Here is a 16,063-nt window from a genome sequence, read left to right as displayed (position 1 = left end):
TGTCCTTATCCATGTCACCTTCAACACTGAGGAAAGCAGAGCAGGACAGCCTGAATCCACTTAGCCACTCTTTCTTGGTTTTCTTTTTCTTTTTGTGCAGTAGAACTAAAAGCAGCCTGAATCCCTCCTTCACAGTACTCACAAAAATAAACAGGGTTTTTTGTGGCATTGAAAAAAATTTGCAAAGGAGAATAGAGAGGAGGATGAAGAGAGAATTAAATTTCTGCAGACGGGCTGGCAAGGAAAAGAAATTCTCATAATCATTGACATCCTTCATTACCATATTTATCAAAAACCATTTGTTAGAACCCAGTCATATTAGAAGAATCTTGAAAGGCCAGTAATATTTCAAAGACATTTTTCCTACTTAAAACCCGATCCTCACCTTTGCATCATGATCATTCCCACTCATCTCTCCCATCTGTAAAATCCAAACTAGTTATAAATACTGAGAAGCACTGAGCCACTCTGAAAGCATTTTACTGGGTAAAAAAGGTCTTCTACATATGAGCAGTACTTGTGGCTATATCCACTAAGTGAGGAAAATTTAGAGAGGGAATTTTGAGGTAACAAGTCAACTACAGATGTATGCTTACTGTACAGCATGCACAAATACCCATCTATTATACATTCACTATTCCTTTTGCAATCCTTTGCAATTTTTAAGATATAAGAATAGAAGTAGGCACCTTCTGTTCTATTGGGAACTTACTATGAAGTCTTAAGAATATACTTGTTAATCTTCGAATAGATTTGGACTTACATATTTTTGAAATAATAATGATAGTTCCTTATTCTTTTCTTTATGTTTTTTGCTTCTAATTCCCAAAGTTCTACAAGTGTGAATGACTACTTAATCTGAATTCAAAATATGCTAATATCCATATAAATGCAGATTTGTTTGTTTGCTAATTGAATCCCTGAATAACAATAACACTGGAAATGCCACAAGAAAATACTGCAGTTTGTTGGCAGAAAGTACTTAGAAATAAAATGTCACTTTGCTAGGTATTTGGCTTAATATTCTGCTATTTTTAATATAATTAATCTTACTGTTTTTGATTCAGCAGAATCAATTGTCCCAGGCTGTCTAGAAAGTTAATTGGAAAGCTCACATGTGTGATCTGAAGCTTCAGTGTCTATTTCATCTCAGCGTCTTGTTTAGCTCGAAGTTTTGGCGTAGCCCTTAGCTTTTGCTTTTCTGCTTTTAATATTTCTAAGATACAAACTCTAAAGAGTGAATTACAACTCATAAAATATTCTCCACCTTTGATTTCTTCCACAATTTAATGTGGGAATATTTTATATTGTACCAAGCTGCAAATACTCAGTCTTGAACTCTCAGTTGCATTACGGTGGTAAGCACATTTCTGACAACCGTCTGCTCAGACAATACTTTCTTCTGATTGGCCCATTTAAAATTAAAATAATGATAAAAGCAAGGAAGTTAAGATGAGAACTGTCAGGCAGTTGAAGCTATAATTTTACTGTAGTTTTATAGCTTGCTGCTGTGTTTGCTGATGCTGCAAGGAGACATTGTACAATGATTCAGAACTAATGCAAGGTATGTGAAGTATCCCTACATCAATAAGGATATATCTAGTTATCACTGGTATATTTTCTTATAAAAATTAGATAGAAATAATTTAAAAATGCTACCTGTATCCTTTATTCCAATATCTAGAAGTTGCTCTTGTTGTTCCACTACTAACACATTTGGATGTACATTTGATGCACTCATATACTTTTCATCTCACAAATGATTCATTCAAATCATGTTAGGCCTTACAAGGATTTTCATTGTATATTCTTCAGCTGTTCTTTCTCCTATATTTTTTTCAAAATTCAAGCATTTTATGAACAGTTTTGCAGCTTAAAAATATTTATTGACAAGAATAATATTATGAGTGCAAGTAAATATATCCAGAAATTAGTGTTTCAGCCTTTTAGTGGGTAAGAATTCTGCACAACTTATGACCCACGTGTGCACAGTGTGCTCTCACTAATCCAAATCCTTGAACTTCATCCAATTTCAGATGACTGGTCTGTATATTCAGTATATATTTAATTTACCCTGGGAGTCCACACTACATGAATAAAGTCCAATGTCATGATGACAACAGGAAAAACTATCATTGTTATAAACTCGTGACAAAATACACAAAAAGTTGTGTAATCAAGCATAATGCAGTGCAGAAGTGACTCTCCTTAGAAGTTTATTCTAGTTAGAAAGATTCTGCTGGTTGTTGAAGATGAGATGCCTTGAATAAAAAGCAGAGTATCAGTAAGGTAGGCTCACCGTTCCAAATTTCAAATTAATTCAGTGCACAAAAAAAAGTATTTCAGATAATTCTTCACTTGTGCCTTCACTTGTGCATATGTTCTGTTTGCCTTCAGCAAACAACAGATTTGGTGTGTTTTATCTTGTCCTTTTCTTTCATTCTCAAGTCAGTGATTATCTCATCTAATAATTTTCAGCATGAGCTTTTACATGAGAATCTTTGTCAGGTTCTCTGTGGAATAACTTTGAGATGCTAACACACCTTTACACATCTACACCAATGACTTGCTCTTGGCTGTTGTTGCTTAATGAAACTGTTTGGTGTTCTGTAACAGCATAGAAAAAAATTTTTATAAGGAAAGACAGTGCTACATTTTTCACTGTGAACAACCAAGACTACTAGCGTGTGAAATAGAGAAGCTACTGTGCTCAAAACCTCCCTTACAAGAAAGGTTTGAGTAGGGCTAGTGTTGGTAACGTACAGCTTCATGGTGCAAGCTGGTTCTAACCTGCACTTGAGCTGCAAACACAGCAAGGAGCGTGACCAACAAGCACACCATTGGCACTGCTGGTCCAGCAGTTGTTCAGACCTAGTTCAGCTGCAGGTCCCAGGAGCTCGCAGGTGACCCTGACAGGCTTCCATGCCCCAAGGCTGCTCTACAGGGAGCTCCTACTCTCTAAACCACCACTGTCACATTATTGCCCCCATTTTCTTTGAGAAGCATGATGTTATGTGGCATACAGACCAAGACCTTCCTTAATGTGCTCACCCATTGTGCCACTTAGGTTTTGCTGGTTTTGTTTGTGCACACTCCCAGAGTAAGTTCTTTCCTGAGAAAGCCTCTTTCCCTGTGCAGTATACTTTCTGCTTTGCACTAGTTTCTTTCTGAAGTTCAAAAGTTCAAAGCCCAATCAACAATATAATGATCTTAGTAGATAATTTCTCTGAAACAAGGATAGAAGTGAATTAAATTAAAACTAGGTAGATAAAAATTAGGTTAAAATGTGAATACTGGTGGAATGTGCCATATTCTAGTTTGTGTAAGATATACTTAATAAAACATACTTTATGTATCCCTGCAGAAATACAGAATGTAACATGAGACTGTGCCATTATTGGTATTAGTAAATTAAACTGGTGTCAAGAAATTTAACTAGCTTCCTAGTTAAAGGAAGATGCTCAAATCAGTCACCCACAGCTATTAAATTGGAAGCATCCTGGTCTTGTTTTGTCCTTGACCAGTCAGCATTCCCAAATAATGTCCTGAGACACCTTGGCATTTACCACAGAACATCTTTCCTAATACATAGTTTTGATATGGTTACCTTGTTACAGAATATAAGGGAATTTAACATAGATTTGGACTGTTCTGTAAGTATTCACAGTTTTGCTGATAGAAGGTCACAAGTCTAATTAATTTACTATTTTAGGTACACACTGAGTCTATTCCGATGGGTTGCCTCTACACTGTGTAGTCTTCATTTGCTTTTCTGCATTTCAATATTGTACAAAACTTGGAAGAATTTGAATAATAAATATTGAGAAAGTCATAATTCCTAATATCTTTCAACCCAGACAGCATCTGGGACATGTAAGAGCTTGTAATTACTCAGGCAAAAAATAGGAGTTCGAATCAATCTTTAATATCCCAGAACATCATCTGATCCTCTCTTTCTTTTCTATATGACAGGTACTGTAGATGTAACACGTGGAATATTTCCGTCCAAACATGGTTGTCTTTATCTGAGCTGACATACTTACACTCCCTTTATAGCCACTGCAAGAGAATGAATTTCTCTGGAACACAGCACTGTCCTTGACTATCCTTGTTAGTAGACTCCTAAGCTAACACTCTCAGAGAGGGATGAGAAACCCATGACCAAGGGAGGTCCTGTTTGAGGTTTCTCAAATTGCAGTGATGACTTTATTCAGGAAGTGGCTTGCCTTTAACAGTCAGTAAAATCAAGATTGCTATCCAGCTGAGAATATTTACTTCAAGACATAAGAAACAGCCTGCAAGACTCATAACTATATTGGCTAGGTATCCGTTAAATTTAGAAATTCACACATTTAACTCATCCAGTAAGTCTTAGATTGAGTCTACTTCATCAATTTGCTCATTTCCATGGAATAGTTTCTTAAGTGACTTTCTCCAAGCAGTGGGGAAAATTTTAAAATCAAAAGACAGTAGAGAAAATAAGCTGCAAATATATGAAAATATCCTGCAAAACTAGAACCCATTCTAAAACTTCACACCACTCATTTCTGTTTTATAATCAATTAACATGCAATATCCTCCAAATTCTGTTTTATTTTCCTCAGAAGAAAGACATCTGCTACCTGGAAGCGTTCCATGCATGTCATTTCCCTATGTTTGAAGCACAGATACTGGTAGGAAATAGCATTGTGATCACCTACATTATAACCAAATAGCTTCACTTACTTTAGGTGAAGCTAAATAATATATATTGTATTATATATTATATATTATATATTGTGTATATATATATGTAATACAATTATATATTGTATTATATAATATATATAGTATTGTGATCATCTGCATTATAACCTAATAGCTTCACTTACTTTAGGTTTTCTCTCTTTTAGGTCAGCCAGATAATTTTGAGAGAAATTAGCCACAATGTCATAAGATTATGCATTCAAAAGAGGTTGTAAATCAGAAAGATCTTTTGTAGATACCTAAACAATTAATCTTGTTTACATGCAATTATTGCGCACAATTATCTCTAGTAGTAAATGTCTAGAAGAAGAGAAACACTGCCTGTATCACTGAAATGTAAATGATTTAAAATGAAAATTGAAAAGAATCTAAATTTTCTTGAGATTATGCTTCTTTTTATATTTGTGACTACTGTTTTACTACAACAGAACAAGCAAAGAAAAGCACAGCAGTAAGCCTGCAAGAATCTACTTGAGCATGAAAAGTTAAAAGCCCAGTTTTACTAGCTGGCCATGGAAATTTATTACAGGTCAGTGGAAGATAATAGAGTAATTACACCAGATGACACAACAGCCAGATATTTTGAACAATCTCAATAGAAGAGCTAAAGGCAAATGTGGAATCATTTCCAATTCATAATCAATTGAAATTAAATTATTAAATGTCTACTGATTTTCAACCCTTCGGGCTGTTATTTAATTTTATTAATCCATGGAAAAGCAGCTGTGATTGCAACTTTCTACATTCTGATAATGGACCCTTCCAGAGCAGCATAAAATCTCACAGAAATAAACACAGCCAGGTATTCATGTTTTGTACCTTGCTGTGATATTTTGTGCATCACGCTGCTACATTTCTGCAACTCAGCAAGAAAACATATCTCTTTCTTGGAGAAAAAAATAAAAATCTATAAATTAGTGTTCAAGCACCATAGACCCAAAAGAGAACTTTGCTTTAACCAATATGCTACTCTGAAGAGCAAGAGCAAGACGAAGACAGAAAGATGTGGCTAACACTCTGTTTTAATTACTTCCTTGGTGTCAAGGTCCCAAGAGCACCAATGGTTTGATTGGACTTCTGGCTTCACCTCAGACCTGAGTTCCCATTCTGCATTTGAAGATCACCAGTCTTTCAATGAAGCTCTAGCCTGCTCACCTTGTTCATCTATCACAGGACAGTGCTCTGGCAGCTGAGGGCACTATCCCACGCTGTGGCCAACCTCAGCTACTTGCTGATCTTTCCTTGTACCCCTGCATTTGATGCTCCTGGGTAATTAGTTCTGGCCTTCTTCAGCCAGATCTTGGCCCTCATGTAGTCCTGGTCCCAGCATTTCCAAACTGGCCACCACAGGCTGGTCCCCACAGCACAGAAACCTGTAGGAGGCTGCGAGCAGCCTAGAGAAGCATCTTGCAACCCCACGTGTTCTGTAGCACACCCTGCACTTACTGTGATCCCTTCTGCCACCACAAAATGTGTAGAGGGTGTAAGGGTTTCTAAGTCAGATGTGACTATTCATCACCACCTGCTCAAAGGCTAACCAAGCAGATGCTGGCTATACAGCAGGAGTAATTTCATGGCTCTTTTTTGTGTAATCCCCAGCACTGATGTCAGTGACTCTGCACTGTGGATCCCCAACAACTTCTACAGTAACCTTATTGTAAGGGAGCACACATGTGTTCTTCCTTGCAAGTAAGGGAAGAAGTATCTGAATATTTAGTCAAATATTTAGTCAAATATGATTTAAGTTTTCACTGAAAATATTTTTTTCTCATCTTTAATTCCATGGTAAAAACTGGTATTTAAGATGAAGACTTTGGGATATTACAGCTATTTTTACTTAATAATTCAGACCTCATATATGTAGTCCCAAATATTTCCATTTTAAAACAAATTTATTTCAAAAAAACTTTGGTGTGAAAAAAATTATTATTATATTAGCTCTAGTATTTTTTTGTATCTCTACTGAAAATATTTCATGTGGATTAGATAATAACAGGTTTTTGTTATTTCTTTAAAGACATAGATTGCACTGAAATGACAGCTGAAGAGACTACAAGAGCTCTTAGTCAGAATAATTATATATTGAAGATAGTTGATTAGTCTCCAGAATGCTAATCAAATAGAAAACAAAAGAAGCTGGAGTGTCACCAAACCTTGCAGATCTGCAATGAAAGAATTTATTAGATGATGTGTTATACAACCTATGTAAACTAAACATCTGTTTACTATTCAAGATGGGAAGCAGAGCCACATTTCACAGAGACATGCTGTCTTGCAAAAACTTCACTGACCTTACTGAGGAATGACTCCTTCCTGGCTCTGTATTTTGTAATCCTTGAACTCTTAGACAAAGCCATCAGGCAGCAAGGCAGTACTGACTCATCGTGAATCATCTGCAGCTGTGGCCATTTGTCCTTTCAGAAAATGATAAAACCTAATCACACCCCCACATCCCCCTCTACCTCTTTAGTTAAATAACCTGAAGGAGTATTTCCTGTTTATTTTGGTTAAATAGCTCAAATAATTAACAGGAAAATTTCTCAGAAGAACCAATTTGCTCTAGTTTGAAAGGTAATTTTGTTGAAAATGCAGTTTAGCATACCTAAGAGTCAAGAGATTGTGCTGCAAGGAAGAACCACTGTATTATTTCTGTAAATACACATAAATGAGTTGAAATACTGCTCCAAATGAGAGCAGGGAGCACCTTGTTATGTACACAATTCAATTTGACCTGAAATCTCTACCAAGAGCAAGTCAATTCTATACCTTATATGCCTACTCCAGAACTTAATTAGTTTAAGTCATCTAAGCTTAAGTGAACTTAATCATCTTGGTTCCCTAACTGCAGCTTCTGGGCTCTCAAGGTAAAAAACCCTTCTTGTATAAGTTTTTTTTTCACTGTTTAGATATCTATGTTTCCTCACAATTTCTTCAGTCATTCTAATACAGTTTCTGCTTAAGCTTTTACAATAACTGGATTTTCGGTATTGTACTTCTTCTCTCTGTGAAATAGCAACATTAAAATAGGGTACAACTTCCGTCTTGCTTTGACTCAAAAAAAGCACTTTTTCTTCTATTTATTTCCATCAAATATCACATTATGCAGGCTGTTCTCAAGGAGACTGGTTGGGGACTTCCTGCAGTTGTGGGTTGTCTGTCCAACAGCTTCAGTTTTATCAAAGTCACTTGCTGTTATTTATTCAAGAAAATATTTTCCTTCTACCAGATCCCAAAATGAATCCCATGCCATAGGGAGGAGACTATATGTGGCGGACTTCTGTTTTACTGCTGGCAACCCACAGAAGTTATCAAACTATACCCAAACTATACCAATTTATTTCAATTTGCTTGTGAGATTTACCAGGGTCGGTTTTAAGAAGGTAATTAAAGGCATGTTAGTTTTGGAACATGTACAGCTGTTATAAAGTACATCTCTTTGTCTCCAGAAGTTCAGTTTTCTTCCAACTTCTATGTGCAGCTTAAGCATTTACATTGTTTTTTTATTTCTTTATGATTTTGTGTGCTTTTTGTGAAGTGTTTTGGGGTTGATTAGGTTGGTTGTTTTTTGGGGTTTTTTTGGTGGTGGTTTTTTTTTCCTTTTCTTTATTTAATATTAGATGATTTTACTAAAGGCTATGCAAATTAAACACAAAAAATATTCTACAAGAGAATCTTAGAAAAAAATGACAGATGAAGGAATTCTAGTAACCTAATCCGTGAAAACAGTGTATGGATATGACTGCTCCCAGGATTACCACAGGAGAACCATTAGGATGATTCAACAAAAGAAATTCTTTCCATAATGTCATACAAACTAAATGGATACAGAAGTAACCACAGAGTGGAGGAGGAACTGAAATTTAGAACACAGTAGGCAGCAGTGTGGGACTGTGTGGGACCTACTATGGCATTTTTAGGGGAAAGAATAAGGTGGGGTAAATAGAGGGTTGAAGATGAATTAAGATTAATAAATACAGAAGAAAAGAGGGTAAAAGGCATACATAAGTATTGGTCACAGTTGAGCAAGTGCTAGTTGATATGCCTGTCTGGTTTTGTCCTGTTTGACCATTGTAGTTTATCCCATTTTCATATGGATTTCTAGCTCATCTGAACTAGCTCATCTCATCTGAACTTTAAGTCATAGGACTTCATGTGTGAGTATTAGGGAAGGTCACCTTAAGTTAAATTGCAGCTGTAAGATGTCTGAGTGCCAGCTGCTAGAGGGATAAACTATAAGGCTGGAGGAGGAGATAAGGATATGGTATGAGTGTACGGGGTAAACTGAAGGCTTTAAATCAGCTGCTGGAGAGAAGGTGTTTTGTCCAGGAGATGTGTGTACTCTTCCATTGGGACTTCATCTTGATCATTCAGAAAGGGCAAAAATTACTAAAGCTGTGCTGTTTGTATTCTTGTGGATGCCAAGACAGGCACTGCTCTCTGTGCTATGTGCTCAGCATTGCTTGTACTAGGTGAGTGCCTGTGGGAAAATATCTCCGGCCTACAGAATGGCTGGACATGGGGACAGGGAACCACAGCAGTCTCCCATTGATCCAGCTAGGATGGGAGGACTACCCTGGTGCTTAGAATCTGCTCAGATTCTGCTGCAGTGGACCAGGATGGAGATCTACCCCAGGTTCCAGCAACCTCGTCATGTCTCCCACTTCTAACATATACAAAATTCTTAAGACATGCTATTTTATAAAGTGGAACATTATTAAATCAAAAGGTATACACTCTTAAATGCTTAAGGAGTCAAAATACACAATGGCTACACAGCTGTCAATCAGAAACATCCTAATCAGTAAAAAAGACAACAGGATTTTTAGAAAAACACTACTGTTCTTGATCCCATGTGAAGTAACATTCATTATGGATTTACCCTCTAATTCTTTGTTGATATAATCCACACCTATAAATCCTCAGGCAGCTACATCAATCTGTAGTTCTTGGTATATTTAGAATGTTAGAGAAGTATTTCTTCTCTATTTTTAATCTTGTTTTCCAAAGCTTGGTGAGTAGTACAGAAGGGACTGGAAAGTTTATGAGTTTAATTTTAGCAGACCCTTTCTTACTTGCCCTGTTAGAGACGTAAACTTTGTGTTGTAACATATAATTAAGGGATAAATACTGGCTCCCATTTGTTTGAAAAAAAAAACAACAACCAAGAAGAAATGTAGATAATTTCAACTTAATTAATGTTATTATGTACAAATTTATTAATAGCATCTGGCAATGAATTCAGAACTTTTCAGAAACTTAATATTTTTTTTTTCAAAGATTCCTTGGGTTTTTTGGGTTATGCTTTTACTGATAATTTTAATTTCCTCAACAATAGCCTCTCCATAACAAGACCCTCATACAGCTGCTTTGCATACTGCCACAGGAAAAGGATCCTTAGTCTCACCTAAGTAATTGACAGTATAAAAATAGTGATCAATTATAGGTTAAAATGAGATGTTAAAAGATATTACTAAGGCCATTGATACCACTGGCAGAACTCTCTTGCCCCAAAGCAGCTGATCCAGGCAAAGTATATAATTATTGTATGATTAAAAATCTGAAATGTTCAGTATTTTGACAAATCAGCACAAAATTCATGGCTGGCAAATTCATTGCATGTTGCTGTGTTATCTGAAGACCTGGAATCCAAAACTGAAAGTCCTGTGCCTGCAACTCTGTGATTGAGGGTAACATGGCATGGGAGAGCTGGTCTAGATCCAGACAAGTTTAGTGCTGCTTCTAACAGGGGTTTAGTTTCATTGTGTTCCTGGGGATTTGGGAACTGCTGATATTTCAGAAATATTGCAAAGATTCTTTTTGAAGACACTGGCTTTCAGAGTGTCTACTATATGAGTTCCTTAGATAATCTCAATTTTGCTTCAGACCAGTTACTATATAAAAAGAATACTGGAAGATATTAAAATGAAGTACAAGTCATATCCTACAGAAGTCCTTAGGTGAAAATTTAATCTTACAGAATATTCAAATAATTTAAATAACAAATTTGTGAACCTTTTAGTAATAGTCATGGACAATAACTTCCTGTTGAATTGGCATAATTTTTCCAAATGCACTTTATGCTATTAATTGTGCACCTCCTCAACTGAACTGCAGCCGTAAGCAGTAATAAATGAAAAGGCATTACTCTAGCGGATGAAAAAGGTTAAATTTGGTGGCTAAATTTATCTCTTGTGCATTTAAAGAGCCAAACTCTTTAGGCAATCAAGATAATTTTCCAAATATTTTGAGAATCAGTCTTGTATGTCTCAGCTTTTCACCAATGTAAGAATAACACACAGAAATAGACATGCTCCAGCCAATCAGAACTCAGAGTAACTGAACAGCTATTGATGTATACCTGTATGGGTTTTTCCTAAGCTATGCATTTCTCTGCACACTCATTGGTTGAGCTTATCTGATTTGCATAATCACTATACAGTTATTTCTCAATAGTTCAGGCTGGTCAAGCTGTTTACCAGCAACAAAGATGCAGTCTCAGCTTCTCTTTCTCTCCAAATGATGTAGAAAAACTCTAAAATTTACATGAAAGAATAGAATAAAATATTCAAAAATCAAATAAAATGGACCTGTCAAGCTGTTCAAAGGAAAACTATAAGAAAGACTTGATTCACTGGATTATGCCTATTTCCATAAATGCACCCCTCCCCATCCTAATCTTTATCTTGTGCAAGCAGGTCAACAAGGTTCTTGTTCTCAGAAGAATTGTAAGATTTCTATCTACTTCTTTCTAGCCTCACTGGGAGAATTCCACTCTATCCCTTCTGTTTAGTAACATATGTAGTTATTTCTGAGGAAAGAAGTACTTGGCAGATGAATGGAAAATTTAAAAAAAAAAAAAAGGGAATTAAAATGGAAAGAAACACAAATAGGAATATAGGAATGTAGGCAGAATTTAGTAAAATGAAGGCTTGGACAAACATATGAGAAGATATACAGCAAGGATGGAAAGATGGCTCTGTATTTTAAAATAAAGTTTAGAGTTGGTCCATTTCCATCATTTATCTTTGAATACACCTTTGCCCATATTTCACTCAGGAACTTTTCACTATCACCAGCTCCATGACTATGTTCAAGTAGCCTTATGTCAGTCTTCTTATTGAAATTTACACAAAGCTTGAACTCTGTTAATTTAATGAAGTTTAAGTCTAGAATGGATTACTTGTTTCTTATCATCATTTCTTTTCCATAAAATGACCACAATTAAGGTAATCTGGATTTTCAAAAGCTTTTCATTAGTAAGGATTTTTAATCTGTAAGAGACTAAACTGTGACTTCTTGAGATGATCATATTTTTGTTTTTTTTCTCCAAAAATTGCCTTTAAATACAAATATTTATTGGTCTGACAGTGCCAAGAATAGGGAGAGAAAATAAGGGTGGGTAAAACTGACAATTTCCTTATTGCAACCACACAGAGGAACTGTCTAAAATTGTGATGCCAATGTTCCTTGATCTGATACAATTGACAGATAAGAAGAGAATTCAGGGTGAAAAAGGAAATCAGAGCATGAAGTTGTGATGAGACTTATTTATATTGCTTATCACAAATGCTTCCATCTGATCACAGAAAAGAATGCAAATAAGTTCTTCTTATTTAGCTTCTCATGGGCATTACAGAAAACTCAAATTAAATTGCTTAATCACTGCTGTTTTAAGCCCTCAACTCTCGAGGATGTGTATTTGCCTCCTAAATTCAGTGGGCTTCAGGCACTGATTATCTGCGCTTCTGGTCTATAGCTCCTCGTTTCTTCTTACAGTATTTATGGCAGTGGAGCCTATATAAACATCTAGGCTTTCACTACCCCTTCTGTAACTAGATATTATCTTTTGCAACTCAGGCATATATTTTGGTGATAGTTGTTATTATGAGATTTTAGACAAGATTGCTAACTAACAAATATGATTCAGGTTTTGTTAGTTAGACTGTTTCATTCCATCTTTATTCTTTAACAATATTCACAAATATAAAAGTACATTTCTTTAGAGAATACTCCCCTGGAACATTCAGATATATGATTTAATCCATAAAGGTGATTGTCCATCTTGTCCAGAAGCAAAATTTAATTATTGAAAATGTTATTCTGACTTTTTTCCTCATTAAAATAAACCCCAAAACTTACTGGTTCTTTTACCTAAAAAAAAAACCCCCACAAACAAAAACAGAAAAGCCAAATCACAAATCCAAAACCTACCAAGTTTGTAAGTCTGTAAAATTAGTATCCTAATTTGCAGAGGTCAAACTCCCCCCTATCAGAGTGCAATGTTGCACCTTTTCTTCCTGTCCCACTGTGACAAGTACTTACCATCTGGCTGATTTCCTGGTAGCAATGGATTTCCCAATTCTGTGGGAATATACTTCTCCACAGTATATTTTGAATATTGTATTTATTAATTAATTTATTATTTTGATCTATAAAATAATAGTTTGTGGGTTAGTTTGGAGGAAAGTTTAAAAAATATTTACAAATGCAATGGGAAATAACTTATACTTCTCTCATTATTCTTATCTTTCTCAATTACTCAATTAACACCTCTGTCCACCAGTACAGTCTTAATCCCCTTCATCTTCTGTATATTCAAGAAACTAAGGATAATACATGACATACCTAAAATGTCCAGAGAACTACTCCATCAGTGACAAAATCTTGCATGAAAAATTATTACATATAACGGTTCAAAATCAGCTGCTTATACCCCACACAATCAGTATTTAATATTATAAGGTAACAATTGTCATAAGTAAGATAAGTAAGATACATGTAGGATAAAACCTTCTAGCTCATGTGCAGGAAGAATTAAACACCCAAGTTGATGGCTAAATGTCCTTATTCTTATTTTTATTCTTGAAGTTCTTGCTTTACTTCACTGTACACTACCTCTTTAAATCTAATGTTCCATGTATTATTACTTAATATTTCTACTATAAGAACTCATAAAACTTTTCATCAGTGTTATCTTCTATTACTCACTATAGCCCAAATTAATTTCTCTTAATGTCTCATGTGTTCAGTTTTCAAAGCAAAAGAGAGTGGCTGCATTCACAAAGCTCTAGCTGTTAATCCTGAGAGGAAAAAACACCTCCCCCTTGCCTACCTCAGGTGCTAACTCGGGTCTATATCCTGGAGACAGGGATCAGTTTATCCTGATACAGACACTTACATCTGGTTAGTTGTCTATCTCTCCAGTTTCCACTGATTTTACTGACTCGTGGCATGGCTCATTTGCTGACACAAATCTGTCTGGTGGCACAGAGATGTACTAGACTTTCTTGAGTAGTTTCAGTTACTGTTACAGAGGGAAATAATTAGTGCTTCTGTGTCCCAAATAGCAACCCTGTGCAGATGTCTTCAATAGCATCTGACGTGTCAAATTCCATTACCAATTATGTTTAGACAAATTCGTTCCTAGATCTCCACTAACCAGCATAGTAATTTAGATTAATTTAGCTATTTTTATGTATGTACATTTAATTCAGGGCCTCAATTAAGTTGAGTACAGATGGTGCTCTGTGGCATTTGAGATTTCTTAGTAGATTTCACCTGGCTTCCAGAATTCTTTCAGAAGGGCAGAGGTGTTCTCTAGAGCTTGTTATAGACATTATGAAGAAGTATTAGAAGTTCAAGTTCAAGTTTAAATTAAAAAAATAGAATCCCACACTAAGTGCCTAAAACATGGAGCTGAATTGCACTATCATTATTTCTTGGAACAGAGAAATAATAACTTTTCATTTTGAAATAATCAAGATTAGTTTATTTCAAAATATATTTGAATTGGAAAATCTATTGAAACTGAAAGCCACAGAAGAAATAATTTGATATCGGAGTCTCATGAAAGAATTGATGACGAGCTATTTGTTGTCTCATTAAATAATTTGTTTCATCCTCTATAACACTTGTATTTCCTCCTCTAAGATAAATTATTTTCCCTTATATTGTCTTTTTCTTCTTTGTTATATTTTTGTTCCAAATAATATGAGTCTATTTTAATTTCACACAGTCGTTGAAAATACGCCACAAAACACAGACGTTCATAAATATATTTTGGCTTCATTTAGCAAGATTTTATGAATTATAAACTTGCACTTTTAAAATATTATTGTATAGGAATAATTAATTTTTACACCATTTCAGTCTATTTTTCCCTTCATGGAAGGTCATCCCTGAAGTAGAAGGCGGTAGGCAGTGTGTGCCTGCTCACATGCTGTTGTGCAAACAGAGCACAGTGTTAAAAGGTGCTGCAGTCAAGATGAAAAGTGTCCCTATAGACACTTTTCCTTCAGACACTGCTGATTACATTTTCTTCTATTGTCTTTAGAAGAAACACCCACCCAGCTATGTCCAATGTTGAATCTGATTTTCACACCCACCCAGCTATGTCCAATGTTGAATCTGATTTTCCTTTATTCTGTAAGAGATAAGAATAGATACAACAGTAACATCCATCTAGAGGCCACTTCAGGTAGTAACCAGTCATATTATCTAAAAAAACCCAAGTTTTGATATTGGATATATGCTCTTTATTAGGTGGAAAAAATTATTTTGCTTGGAATCTAACAGCTGCAGGAACAGTCATCACAGAAAGCTATGGTTTGAACTCCTGGAAACTTTTAACTCCCACTGAGTAATTTCAGAGGGTTGACACAATGTGTTAACATTGTCAATGATTACATCATCTCATTATCTGAGACTTGTGACAGATATCTATACTTACAGGTTGAACCTAGTGAACCATATATCACTTTATGCCTCATTCTAATGCAACATCCACATAAAACATCAGAATTCTCCATGGGAGGGGAACGTAATTTTGACTCTCATCTTTGTCCTGGTGGAAGAGAGGGGGGAGGAGTTTAGTGCAGTAAGTGTGGCCAGTTATTATTCTATACCATGCACAGCATCATGGAGGGACGTGGTTCTGGGAGAAAAAGTTGAGTGCCCAACCAGAAGTGCAGTGTTTTGCCTTCTTTCTCTATAGCAGGAAGGGGTTGGCATCAACCTCTGCAGACCTGTACCCAAACACCTCCTCCTCCCATTTTCTCTGGAATGCAGCTACAGGACATAGTGCTGAAAGGACAGTGGCAAAAATGGGAATCAACAGTAGTGCTGAGCCAACATATCCAGCATAGAGGCTGCTGTGGGTAAAGGGCCAGCAGGGGTAACCCCTAGCCTATGCAAGGTGACAAGAGCCCAGGTGACAGGAGTGAAGCTGAGCCTAGTCCAGCCAAGCTGAGCTGAAAGGATCACAGGGGAATGGTTAGAAAAATGACAGTGACAGGATCCCTCTCCAACACAAGAGGGC

This window comes from Agelaius phoeniceus, chromosome 2 (assembly GCF_051311805.1).
Source record: "Agelaius phoeniceus isolate bAgePho1 chromosome 2, bAgePho1.hap1, whole genome shotgun sequence".
Taxonomy (NCBI): domain Eukaryota; kingdom Metazoa; phylum Chordata; class Aves; order Passeriformes; family Icteridae; genus Agelaius; species Agelaius phoeniceus.
Note: the sequence above shows the minus strand (reverse complement) of the source record.